The sequence below is a fragment of the Gorilla gorilla genome, chromosome 9, assembly GCF_029281585.2.
Source record: "Gorilla gorilla gorilla isolate KB3781 chromosome 9, NHGRI_mGorGor1-v2.1_pri, whole genome shotgun sequence".
Lineage (NCBI taxonomy): Eukaryota > Metazoa > Chordata > Mammalia > Primates > Hominidae > Gorilla > Gorilla gorilla.
Window position 1 is genome coordinate 69,943,804 of NC_073233.2, and position 14,595 is coordinate 69,958,398.

The window sequence follows — 14,595 nt, forward strand, 5'->3', positions numbered from 1 at the left end:
ATTGCTTGAGCTCAGGAGTTTGAGACCAGCCTGGCAACACAGTGAGACCTTGTCTCTAAAAAATAAAGAAAGAAAGAAGAAAAAGAAAAAAATTCCAAAAACCAAAACCACCCCACACATTTATTATCTTATAGTTCTGGGGTCAGAGGTCCAAAATGGGTCTTTATGAGCTAAAAACCAAGGTGTTATCAGGCCTGTATCCCTTCTTTTTATTTTATTTAATTCTTTTTTTTTTTTGGTAGGGATGCAGTCTCACTCTAATGCCCAGGCTGGTCTTGAATTCCTGGGCTCAAGCAATTCACCCATCTCGGCCTCCCAAAGTGCTGGGATTGTAGGCATGAGGAACTGCGCCTGGCCTTACTTTTGGGTTTTTGAGGAAAAGTGTGGTTTAGACACTTGGAAATGTCTTTGTCGAAAAAAAATGTTTTTTAAGTGTACAGTAAAAGCATCACATGGTCTAACCTCATAATAATTCTCCGTTTTTGGAGACCCAAGATTCAACGTGAGCTTTCCCAGAGCTCAGATATCCAGTTAAAAGATAAGTAGGCCCTATCTAAATAAAATTGATCCCCTTATACAATCCTATGATAGATTTCTATAATTTTATGTTCAATTTGGCATCCATCTTTAATCTTCCTCTAGCACCACCAGACTTTTACTCTCTGTACCTTATGATGTAAATTTTTCTATTTGATTTTCACCTGAGTTCTTTCCTTTAATATGCACATTTAAGGCTTTTTAACTGACAACTGCCTAGTGTTGTGAAGCAGGTTATCAAGTATCTGAAAGTCTAAGATAGGGAAAAAAAAAGGTGTGTTTATTAAGTCTATAAGATGTAATTCTTTTTTTTTTTTTTTTTTGAGATGGAGTCTCGCACTGTCCACCGGCCTGGAGTGCAGTGGCGCAATCATGGCTGACTGCAACCTCTGCTCCCAGCTTCAAGCGATTCTCCTGCCTCAGCCTCCCAAGTAGCTGGGATTACAGGTGCCCGCCACCACACCCAGCTAATTTTTTGTATTTTTAGTAGAGATGGGGTTCCACTGTGTTGGCCAGGCTGGTCTCAAACTCCTGACCTCGTGATCTGCCCACCTCGGCCTCCCAAAGTGCTGGGATTACAAGCATGAGCCACTGCACCTGGCCTTTTTTTTTTTTTTTTCTGAGACAGAGTCTCTGTCTGTTGTCCAGGCTGGAGTGCAGTGGCACGATCTTGGCTCACTGCAACCTCCATCCCCCAGGTTCAAACAGTTCTCCTGCCTCAGCCTCCCGAGTAGCTGGGATTACAGGAGCCCACAACCATGCCCGGCTAATTTTTTGTATTTTTAGTAGAGGTGGGGTTTCACCATGTTGGTCAGGCTGGTCTCAAGCTCCTGATCTCAGGTGATCCACCCATTTTAGCCTCCCAAAGTGCTGGGATTATAGGTGTGAGCCACTGCACCCAACCTATAAGATGTATTTCTATTGGCATGCCTAGTACATGTATGTATTTATGTGTTGTATACACAATGTTTCACTACCAAAAATATATAAAAGAGGTCTAATTAATTGGCTTAAAGAAAAATAAAAGCATTGAAATAAAATACTTTATCAGAAAAAGGAAAAACTAGTCAAATTATTTTTCAAGTTTACACGACTTAAGTAAAATCTTTAATAAGTAAGCTAGCTTTAAAATTATTGGTAAAATAATATTAGAAATGTCTTAAGAATTTCCAGCATACATTTTATTTGCATTTATTAATCGAGCAATTTCATACTTATCCTAGCCAAATACTATAAGGTGTCAAAATTTGGCACAGGGGTTACAAAACCATAAACCCAGCCCAAAACAGAATGATTCTTGCTTGCCGATCTTTAATAAACAAGACATTGATATTGTTTAACAAAAATAGCTACATCTGGAATTACTTAGTAAAATTACCATAACTTCTAATCTTGTGGCTTTAGGCAGTCTACTCTACAGGCAGTAAGGAGGTTTGTTTCGGGAAAGGACTGCTATTGTCTTTGTTTCAATGCTAAACTATAAATTAAGTTCCTCCCAAACTTCAGGAATGAACAAGGACAGCTTGGAGGTTAGAAGCAAGATGGAGTCAGTTAGGTCATATCTTTTTCATTGTCTCAGTTAGAATTTTGCAGTGGCAAGTTTCATAGCTTTAAATGATGACTATCACAGTTTTCATAAATAATCTAGGTAAACAAAATAAAATAACTAGGTAAATGTAATGAGATAAATACTTGTAGACAAACTGGTCATAATTTAGAAGCTAAAGTTAAATTAAATAGTAGATATTTCATTGTTTGGGTATTTTCAAATAAAAATATATATTGTATGAAAAAATTGTTTCTTAAGAAAAGTGTCCTTTTTAAAAAGGTGAACAAATTTTGTCAAATTCAAAGCTTATTTAAAGGTTATGTATAAAACAAGGTAAAAGGAACCAGGAAATAAGAGAGATATAAAGAAAGTTATAGAAATAAAGAGGGTTTTTTTTTTTTGGGTAAGAAAGCTTAAAGAGAAATAATTTTATATGAGAAAGAATCTTGTATGGTAAATTTAGACCTAGAATAAAATGACTAGTTGTTTAAGAAAGAGGAATGTTTAGGACAAACCAGAAAGTCCAAGCATGTCATGAATGGTCTGTGTAAGTCACAATAAAAGGATTTATTTTTAAAAAAACTTTTATATAATCAACTTGTCTATACTTAAAGGGAAATTATACTGGTTTTTCTAGAGATTGGGTTTGATGTAAGAAAAACATGTGTACACTAAAGAATTGATTAGAACAACAAAGTTTCCTTACAGGATTTATTTACTCATAATAAATAATAAGATATTTTAATTTTTTTAACCCCAATTTCAACTTTTATTGCATCTTGCCATTTTCAGTTTTCTCTCCCCTTTTAAAAGACATGAAATAATAATGTTCTCCTTCAGCTCATTTTCAGCTCATAGAAGTTTTTTTTTCCCTCAAATTCTGTTTGTTGTGGCCTGATGCTAATAATATTTTCTTAAAGATTGAAAGGAAATGTTTTCTTCCAATATAATATTCTGTACACTGCAGAAGGTCTTTTCTTTTGCCTTTTGGTAACTAGTCTAACAGATTTTACATTTTATCAAAATTATTCCTGTGGCATTATTATTAAGTTTTGGCTTGCTTAGGAAAATCTGTGATTACAAATTTTTTTAATTAAGGTTATTACATCTGTGTATCTTTCTGTATGTGCTTTTAACATACTTGTGACATTGAGTTACAGGGCTTTGACTCCTGGGTCTAAAAAGGACACCAAGTCCTGCTATATCTCAAAGACTGACAACAATTAAAGCCTTGTCTTCAGGCCCCATAGAAGATGCCGGTCAAAATAAACTGCATTCCTGAGACACAGGGCCAGAAATTACAGCCATTTAGCTCCTCAAGGTCCAGGGACTGTCATGGAAGAGGTGGGCGTATAAGAGATTGTAACGGCCAAGTTTAAGAGATAAAATAAGTCCAGTTTCTCTACAAATTAACCATTAATGTCAAAGGCACACTGATGCAAGACCAGTACATAGGCCCCTGTGTCACATTAACAAGATTTTCTTCAAGCATTAACCAACTCCTTAATAAAGGGTATCAAAAACTTATGGAAGTTATATCTTATGATCAAGATTAAAATTTTATAGATTGTTTATGCAATTTTGAAAAACAAATTGGCTTCATGCTGTTTTTATTTGGGCTTATTGTTTGGAAAATTAAGTCTTCTCTCTCAAAGAATGAAGGTTTTTACCTTTTTTTTTTATTTTTTGGAAATCCCTGAGTTATCACTTTGGTTAAATGAATGACTTATTTTACAATGACCTGTAATCTTATTTTGTGATGTGTTTTAAACCTTTGATATTTGACAAACTTTCCAAAATCAAATTATAAATCATGTTTTTTCTGATCTAGCTAATCCTTTAAGATATTATTAATAGTTACCCTAAAGTCCAAAAATGACATATTTGGCTTATTGGATATTAAAATTATACCAGAAGCATTGTCAAATATGAAATGGGGTTTGGTTTTCTTTGGGCTATATTTGTATAAAATGTTATTGGTAAGTGTTCTAAAATTATGGGAGCCTCCTATAATTCTGATATGACTTAGTGTATATTATCAGTAATAATTATAATTACTATTTTAAATTATTGTGTGCCACAGAGGTAACACATTCCCTTGTCAATTGTGTCTTTGACTACGGCTGCCCTAGAAATTTTTGTCATCCATGAACAATTGTCTTGTTTTGGTCCTCTTTAGAATGTGGTTTTATAATCAGCTATAACACTCTAACATGTCCTCTTGAATGCAGGTTTCTAATAACTTTGGAGATTGTGACATCAGAATAGAGGAAAAACTTTCAGGACTCATGGACAGCTGAAATGTTCATGAATATCAAGCAGAATAGGAATTAACTGTGTGGAATAAACTAATAGAAGTCTGAAGTGATCTTTTTAACTTTTTGCTTAAAACGCTGCTGATCCTTTGTTTTGTTTTTCAGAGTCAAGAAAACTTTTAAGCTATTTACAGATTTTAACAAGTGAGTAAATTATATTCCTACGAACAAAATCTGGAGCATATTTGTTTCTCTCTACCTGATTTTTCAATAATTTGGAAACTATTTGTGAGTATTCTTTTTTCTTTTGAGATGGAGTTTCGCTCTTGTTGCCCAGGCTGGAGTGCAATGACGCCATCTCAGCTCACCACAACCTCCACCTCCTGGGTTCAAGTGATTCTCCTGCTTCAGCCTCCCAAGTAGCTGGGATTACAGGCATGTGATGCCACGCCTGGCTAATTTTTTTTGTATTTTTAGTAGAGACAGGGTTTGTCCATGTTGGTCAGGCTGGTCTCGCACTCCTGACCTCAGGTGATCCGCCTCACTCAGCCTCCCAAAGTGCTGGGATTACAGGTGTGAGACACCACGCCCAGCTGTGATTATTCTTAACTTATGACAATAAAGTTATTTGCATAAGTGCAATAATAATCTGTTTTCATTTGTAACAGGACACAATTGGAGAAACTGGTTATTTTACCAAGACTTTGACTGGAATGGCGTGCTTTCCATTAAGGAATCAAACTTGAATTATGGAGCCAAATAAAGCCCCTTGGAAAAACTGGCCTCATACCCCTTGTCTACTTCGCCCCTGTACGGGGTTCCTGACCTTTGCTAGGTAAAGAATGTCACTTTCTGACAGGCTTAGGAGCCCCAAATTTGTATTGGAACCCCAAGAGAGAGGAACACTCAACTCATAAGATATTTGATGGCACAAATCCATGGCTGGGCTCAGCTTTAAAAAAGTCTTATCCGAGATTCCTCCTATGGAACACAGTTCCATCAAAGCCAATTTAAAAGCCTATGTAAAAAATAATTATTCTTTTTTTTTTTTTGAGTTGGAGTCGCACTCTGTTGCCCAGACTGGAGTGCAGTGGCATGATCTTGGCTCACTACAACCTCCACCCCATGGGTTCAAGTGATTCTCATGCCTCAGCCTCCTGAATAGCTATGATTATAGGTGCCCAGCATGCCTGGCTAATTTCTGTATTTTTAGTAGAGATGGAGTTTCATCATGTTGGCAAGGCTGGTCTCAAACTCCTGACCTCAGGTGATCCACTCACCTCAGCCTCCCAAAGTGCTGGGATTACAGGCATGAGCCACCGCACCTGGCCAAAAAAAAAATTTCAATTTGTTAGTAAATATGTCCTGTTCCACACCGAAACATTCTTCCATTAGAAAGCCTATGTTTCTAAAAATTATAAAATGTGTATTCATAAGTTGTTAGCATGTGACTAACATTTAAAAATTGCTTACTTCTTGCTGGGCGGTGTGGCTCCCATCTATAATCGTAGCACTTTGGGAGGCCAAGGAGGGCGGATCACTTGAGGCTAGGAGTTTGAGAACACCCTCAACCACATGGTGAAACCCTGTCTCTACTAAAAATACAAAAATTAGCCAGGTATAGTGGTGCATGCCTGTAGTCCCAGCTACTCTGGAGGCTGAGGAATGAGAATCAATTGAACCCGGGAGGTGGAGGTTGCAGTGAGCCAAGATGGCACCACTATAATCCAGCTTGGGCAACAGAGCAGACTCTGCCTCAAAAAAAAAAAAAAAAAAAAATCGCTTGCTTCTTGGGTTTCCAATGGGAATTAAGGTTACTAAAAGTTAAAATTCTGACTAATATATGGTAACTAAAACTAGAGATGAGAAACAATTCTATATAGAGCGTATAAAGAAAATAATTTTTTTTGGTGAAAAGGTTATGAAAAAAGTCATAAAGATGTGGTTTTGTTAAACGAAAAGTAATTTTGTCTGGTTTAGGTTGTATTAAATTGAAGGAATAAAAGAAGGAAAAAATGAGGTAGATAAACCAAATGGAAATAGAAAATTGGAGAAGGAAAGAAAATGGGAAAAATTGTAAGAGGTTATCAAAGGTTTGTAGAAATTTATCTTGTGTGGTCAAAGCTGATTGATATTGGATAGAAGTTTATAAAGCTTTATTAAACTTAGCTTTAATATTAATAATACACTAATTTGGTTTTCTCTTTTAAACAAGATTTTCATGAAATATTAATAAAAGACTTTTTGAGTAGGCTGGGCGTGGCGGCCCATGCCTGTAATCCCAACACTTTGGGAGGCTGAGGTAGGAAGATCACTTGAGCCCAGGAGTTGAGGCCAACCTAGGCAACATAAAAAAAAAATTGGCCGGGTGTGGTGGTGCACATCTGTAGTCCCAGCTATTCCAGAGGCTGAGGTGGGAGGATCACTTGAGAGGGAAGTAGAGGCTGCAGTGAGCCATGGTCCATGCCACCGCACTCCAGCCTGGGTGACAGAATGAGACCCTCTCTCAAAAAACAAAACAAAAAAATATAAACCGGTCTGGGCACAGTGGCTCATGCCTATAATCCTAGCACTTTGGGAGGCTGAGGCGGGGGGGTCATGAGGTCAAGAGACGGAGACATCCTGGGCAACATGGTGAAATCCTTCTCAACTGAAAATACAAAAATTAGCTGGGCGTGATGCTGGGCACCTGTAGTCCCAGCTACTCGGGAGGCTGAGGCAGGAGAATCGCTTGAACCTGGGAGGCAGAGGTTGCAGTGAGCCATGATCATACCACTGCACTCCCGCCTGGGTGACAAGAGAGAAACTCTTGACTCAAAAAAACAAACAAACAAACAAACAAACAAACAAACAAAAAATATATATATATGTATATGTAAAATATTTTAATGTTCATGCTGGTCAGCTGGGCCTAAACTCCAAAAGGGAGAAGGTATCATGAAGTGTATCTGACCTCCCTTCCCGTCATGGCTGGGAATTCCATTTTTCAGGTTTCTCTGGGGTCCTCTTGGCCAAGAGGGGATCTATTCAGTTGGATAGGGGGCTTAGAATTTTATTTTTGGTTTACAAGAGAGTTGGAGAATGACTTGGTGTAGGAAACTCACACAGTTGATGTCAGAAGTGTTGTAAGAGTAGAAGGAATGTATTTTTCTTTATATGGATTTCCTACCAGTGCAATGTTTTCTAATTTATAATTATTCCAATTTGAAAAGATCCCACTAGTATTAAAAATGCTGGGTCAGGTGTGGTGGCTCATGCCTGTAATTCCTGCACTTTGGGAGGCCGGGGCAGGCAGATAACTGGAGGTCAGGAGTTTGAGACCAGCCTCCAACATTGCAAAACCTCCTCTCTACAAAAATACGAAAAAAAATCAGCCGGATCTGGTGGTGAGCACCTGTAATCCCAGCTACTCAGGAGGCTGAGACAGGAGAATTGCTTGAACCTGGGAGGCGGAAGTTGCAGTGAGCCGAAATCGCGACACTGCACTCCAGCCTGGGCAACGAGCGAAAACTCCATCTCATTAAAAAACAAAATAAAATAAAGTGTTGCCCGGGCATGGTGGCTCACGTTGGTAATCCCACCACTTTGCAGGACAAGATGGGAGTATCACTTGGGAGTTTGCGAGCAGTCTAGGCAACACAGCAAGACCCCATCTCCACAAAATTAATTTTGAAATTAGCCAGTCAGGGTGGCACACACTTGTAATCTCAGCTGCTCAGGAGGCTGAGGTGGGAGGCTCTCTTGAGCCCCAGGACTTCGAGTCTACAGTAAGCTATGATCACACTGTTGAACTCCAGCCTGGGTGACAGAATGAAACCTTGTCCTTCAAAAGTAAAATTTTTAAAAAGAAACACTGTGTGAGGACTGCCAAGCTCAAATAATTTAGTAAAGTCTTTGATACTAAATATAAAACTCGGTCCTTTTTACATTTTGTCAGGGAGCACACTAGTAAGCCTGTGAAACCCTTCATAGCTCAGCTTCTTAGCCACCATTGTAGGTTTTTACACGAATTTTTCAGACCTTCCTAATTGTACTGTCAGAAGGATGCATAAATTGAGCTAGTCAAATTAAATAGTTACGGATTGAATAAAAGCTTGGATTTGATCATACTAGCAGATCGTTCTTCCTTATTCATCAAAAATGACAAGCCCAGAAATAGCCCTGGTTGGAGATCAGTATCATTGTGCTCATAAGTTTGGTTTGAGGATAAATTGAGGCCTTGCATAAATAATCTCTCTTCATTATAGCATTGACCATCTTAGCTATATTTTACAGATTCTTCAGATGGCCACAGTGAATGGTTTGGTCATGAGAGTCTTCCTTGGGAAATAAACATACAGCTGGAGATCCCTATTAGGCTGAGGACATAAATAAATCAATGTTTTCTAGTTTGCACTGTAGCTCCAACACGTTAAAAGAAGAGGAGGAGGTGGAGGAGAAGGAGGGAGGGAAAGAGGGACGGGAGGAAAAAAATACACAGAAGAAAATACTCAAATCATAAAAGAAAGTTTAACCCAAAATATATGTAGATTGGAAAGTATTATGGATAAACCCTAAATATAGTTCTTGAAACTGGAAATTTGGCCTGGCATGGGGGCTCACACCTGTAATCCCAGCACTTTGGGAGGTTGAGGCAGGCGGATCACCTGAGGCCGGGAGTTTGAGACCAGCTTACCAACATGGCAAAACCCCATCTCTATAAAAAACACAAAAATTAGCCGGGCATGGTGGTGCATGCTTGTAGTCTCAGCTACTTGGGCTGCTGGGGTGGGAGAACCGCTTGAGCCTGGGAGGCGTAGGTTGCAGTGAGCTGAGATCGCACCACTGCACTCCAACCTGGGTGACAGAGTGAGACTCCATCTCAAAAAAAAAAAAAAGCTGGCAATTAGTAGGGGCATTCGGAGTGCTCTCTAGACAATGTGTGTGCCTGATAAAACCAGGAGCCCAGGGGTATTTCTGCCTCTAAGCAAACAGGAAACAATAACTGCTTGGGATGTAGAGGGCTTCTTGCCATGACGTGTCCCCTGAACTTGAAGTTATGCCCAAAGGTCTCATTTCCTCAGAAGAGATGAAAAAAAAATTGTAGGTGGCTGAACGAGGCAGAGAGGGAAGTTGATATAAGAAGAAAAATTGTTTAGGATTGTCAACCTAAAGGAAAAAACAGAGGCACAAAATATAATTTTAAAGAGTTTCCTTGGGCAGAGATAAGGACAGCTGCCCGGAAGACTCAGACCCAAGTAAACTTGATATGAGCTCTCGCTGGTTTGTGTGTGTGTGTGTGTTTTTGTTTTGTTTTGTTGTGTTGTGTTTTTTGAGACAGTCTCACTCTGTCACCCAGATCGGAGTTCGGTGGCGCAATCTCAGCTCACTGCAACCTCTGCCTCCCGAGTTCAAGTGATTATTCTGCCTCGGCCCCCTGAGTAGCTGGGACTACAGGCACATGCCACTATGCCCGGCTAATTTGTGTATTTTTAGTAGAGACGGGGTTTCACCATATTGGCCAGGCTGGTCTCGAACTCCTGACCTTGTGATCTGCCCACCTCAGCTTCCCAAAGTGCTGGAATTACAGGCACGAGCCACCAGGCCCGGCCCTCTGGTTGGTTTTTAAAGGCAAAAAGGGGCACAAGGAGTGGGTTGATAGCAAAGTTGTTTATTAGGATTCTCATTGATTTACAGAAATAACATTGATTGATGATTGGCTATTCATTTTTGAACTACAGGGTATGAGTTATGGTGTCCAGTGTGCAGCATTGTTTGATTAATTTATAGCTACTTGTGGTGGCAGTCAGTCTAGAGTCCACATAACAAGCAGCTTGAAGAAATGGTTACCTAGCTCAAGGCGGGAGTCCCCAGCACTGTGGGAGGCCAAAGGGGGCGGATCATGAGGTCAGGAATTCAAGACCAGCTTGGCCAACATGGTGAAACCCTGTCTCTACTAAAACTACAAAAATTAGCTGGGCATGGTGGCGTGTGCTTGTAATCCCAGGTACCCGGGAGACTGAGGTGGGAGAATCGCTTGAACCGAAACCTGGGGGGCAGAGGTCACAGTGAGCCACGATAGCGCCACTGCACTCCAGCCTGGGTGACAGAGTGAGACCTGATTTTTTTTTTTTTTTTTTTTAGACAGAGTCTCACTTTGTCACCCGGGCTGGAGTGCAGTGGCGCTATCATGGCTCACTGCAGGCTCGACCTTTGAGCTCAAGCGTTCCTCTCACCTCAGCCTTCCGAGTAGCTGGGTCTACAGGCATGCACCACCACATCCGGCTAATTTTTTGTATTTTTTATAGAGACAGGGTTTCGCTGTGTTGCCCGGGCTGGTCTCAAAATCCTGGGCTCAAGCATTCCTCCCGCCTTGGCCTCCCAAAGTGCTGGGATTACAGGAGTGAGCCACCGCACCCGGCCTCAAGATTTCTAATCATGTGTTCATGGGGGCATGCCCATGACATGTCTCCAATAAGGCTGAAGCATTCTCCCAGTGAAATGCGTGGAGCTATCTTCCTGATGGCCAGGCAGATGAATTAGCAGGTTTCCCCCAGATAAAATCTCCATTTCTCCATGTAAAATAGATTGGTGGTCAAGCCTAGAAAACAGTTTGAAGGAACTTTTCTTAGAAGTTCCAGTGTTAGGTTTCTTCAGAGGTACATATAGATAGAGGGGTGACCAAATATCTTTTTTTTTCTCATTTATTTATTTTTTTAATTTGAGACAGAATCTCAATCTGTTGCCCAGGCTGGAGTGCAGTGACACGATCTTGGCTCACTGCAACCTCTGCCTCCCCTGTTCAAGTGACTCTTGTGTCTCAGTCTCCCAAGTAGGGGATTAGAGGCTGTGCCACCACACCCTGCTAACTTTCTGTAGTTTTAGTAGAGATGGGGGTTTCACCATGTTGGCCAGACTGGTCTCAAACTCCTGGCCTCAAGTGATCCACCTGCCTCAGCCTCCCCAAGTGCTGGGATTACAGGCATGAGCCACCATGCCCAGCTGTGGCCAAATATCTTAAGAGACACTGCCCTTCAGTTTAGCAGCATGGGGGTTGGTAAGCAACACCTGATATAGTCCCTCCCAACAGGATCGGAGGGAATCTTCTATTTGATGGTGATTGTAATAAACAAAATCTTCAGGTTGGAGGCCATAATCTTTTATGTCTTCATCTCCAGGGAGCTTACTGCTAAAATAACCTTTAATTAATCTAGAATTTTTAGTGAGAGGCTTTATAAGGCCTTGGCAATAATGAAGAAAATCAGCTGGGCACAATGGCTCATGCCTGTAATCTCAGCACTTTGGGATGCCAAGGCAGGAAGAACACTTGAGCCCAGGACCTCAAGACCAGCCTGGGCAACACAGTGCGACCCCATTTTCTACAAAGAATTTTTTTAAATGTTAGCCGGGCATGGTGGCACGCACCTGTAGTCCCAGCTACTTGGGAGGCTGAGGTGAGAGGATGCCTTGAGCTCAGGAGGTAGAGGCTGCAGTGAGCCCAGATAGTGCCACTCCACTCCAGCCTGGGAGACAGAGCAATACCCTGTGTCAAAAATAAAATAAAATAAAGAAAATCACCCTTAAGGAAAGCTAGTTTGTAGGCTTCTTCACTCAGGCGCATGGGTGAAGTAGAAAATTCCTGTACATTTTGCCAATTGATTTTTATTACCCTCTGTGCATTCCACCAGTTCAGAAGACTTAGGGTGATGTATATATGTATATGTATGTATGTGTGTATATATATATATATATATATATATATATGAAACAAAAAAAAACTTTTGAGTAAACTGCAAAAGAAAAAAAGAAAGAAAAGAAAATGACCAAATTGACCAAATTCCTTCATCACTGGCATCTTTAACCATGGCCATTTTAAGTGTTGTCCTTTTCCTTCTTGGGGAGTTCCTTCTGTGCTTCACAGCAACTGAGGAACCCATTTCACTGGTCAAATAATTTGGTCTATTTTGGTCTATTTGTTCACATGGCTGATTTTCCAGCATTTCCAGTCTTCTGAACTGGTGGAATGCACAGAGGGTAATAAAAATCAATTGGCAAAATTTACAGGAATTTTCTACTTCACCCACCCTAAGTTTCTTCTGTTAGGATTGCTTACCGTTCTACCCCATTTGGAAAATATCAACTTTCTCCCATTAAAATAATAACAGGAAGACCCATGCGCCTGAGTGAAGAAGCCTACAAACTAGCTTTCCTTAAGGGTGATTTTCTTTATTTTATTTTATTTTTGACACAGGGTATTGCTCTGTCTCCCAGGCTGGAGTGGAGTGGCACTATCTGGGCTCACTGCAGCCTCTACCTCCTGAGCTCAAGGCATCCTCTCACCTCAGCCTCCCAAGTAGCTGGGACTACAGGTGTGTGCCACCATGCCCGGCTAACATTTAAAAAAATTCTTTGTAGAAAATGGGGTCGCACTGTGTTGCCCAGGCTGGTCTTGAGGTCCTGGGCTCAAGTGTTCTTCCTGCCTTGGCATCCCAAAGTGCTGAGATTACAGGCATGAGCCATTGTGCCCAGCTGATTTTCTTCATTATTGCCAAGGCCTTATAAAGCCTCTCACTAAAAATTCTAGATTAATTAAAGGTTATTTTAGCAGTAAGCTCCCTGGAGATGAAGACGTAAGAGATTATGGCCTCCAACCTGAAGATTTTGTTTATTACAATCACCATCAAATAGAAGATTCCCTCCAATCCTGTTGGGAGGGACTATATCAGGTGTTGCTTACCAACCCCAGTGCTGCTAAACTGTAGGGCAGTGTCTCTTAAGATATTTGGCCACAGCTGGGCATGGTGGCTCATGCCTGTAATCCCAGCACTTGGGGAGGCTGAGGCAGGTGGATCACTTGAGGCCAGGAGTTCGAGGCCAGTCTGGCCAACATGGTGAAACCCCCATCTCTACTAAAACTACAGAAAGTTAGCAGGGTGTGGTGGCACAGCCTGTAATCCCCTACTTGGGAGGCTGAGGCATGAGAGTCACTTGAACAGGGGAGGCAGAGGTGGCAGTGAGCCAAGATCGTGTCAGGTCTCACTCTGTCACCCAGGCTGGAGTGCAGTGGCGCTATCGTGGCTCACTGTGACCTCTGCCTCCCGGGTTTCGGTTCAAGTGATTCTCCCACCTCAGTCTCCTGGGTACCTGGAATTACAAGCACACGCCACCATGCCCAGTTAATTTTTGTAGTTTTAGTAGAGACAGGGTTTCACCATGTTGGCCAGGCTGGTCTTGAATTCCTGACCTTGTGATCCGCCCCCTTTGGCCTCCCACAGTGCTGGGGACTCCCGCCTTGAGCTAGGTAACCATTTCTTCAAGTTGCTTGTTATGTGGACTCTAGACTGACTGCCACCACAAGTAGCTATAAATTAATCAAACAATGCTGCACACTGGACACCATAACTCATACCCTATAGTTCAAAAATGAATAGCCAATCATCAATCAATGTTATTTCTGTAAATCAATGAGAATTCCTAATAAACAACTTTGCTATCAACCCACTCCTTGTGCCCCTTTTTGCCTTTAAAAACCAACCAGAGGGCCGGGCCTGGTGGCTCATGCCTGTAATTCCAGCACTTTGGGAAGCCGAGGTGGGCAGATCACAAGGTCAGGAGTTCGAGACCAGCCTGGCCAATATGGTGAAACCCCGTCTCTACTAAAAATATACAAATTAGCCGGGCATGGTGGCATGTGCCTGTAGTCCCAGCTACTCAGGGGGCCAAGGCAGAATAATCGCTTGAACTTGGGAGGCAGAGGTTGCAGTGAGCTGAGATTGCGCCACTGAACTCCAGCCTGGGTGACAGAGTGAGACTGTCTCAAAAAACACAACACAACACAACACAACAAAACAAAAACACACACACACAAAAAAAAAACCCGCGAGAGCTCATATCAAGATTACTTGGGTCTGAGTCTTCCAGGCAGCCGTCCTTATCTCTGCCCAAGGAAACTCTTTAAAATTATATTTTGTGCCTCTGTTTTTTCCTTTAGGTTGACAATCCTAAACAATTTTTCTTCTTATATCAACTTCCCTCTCTGCCTCGTTCAGCCACCTACAATTTTTTTTTTCATCTCTTCTGAGGAAATGAGACCTTTGGGCATAACTTCAAGTTCAGGGGACACGTCATGGCAAGAAGCCCTCTACATCCCAAGCAGTTATTGTTTCCTGTTTGCTTAGAGGCAGAAATACCCCTGGGCTCCTGGTTTTATCAGGCACACACATTGTCTAGAGAGCACTCTGAATGCCCCTACTAATTGCCAGCTTTTTTTTTTTT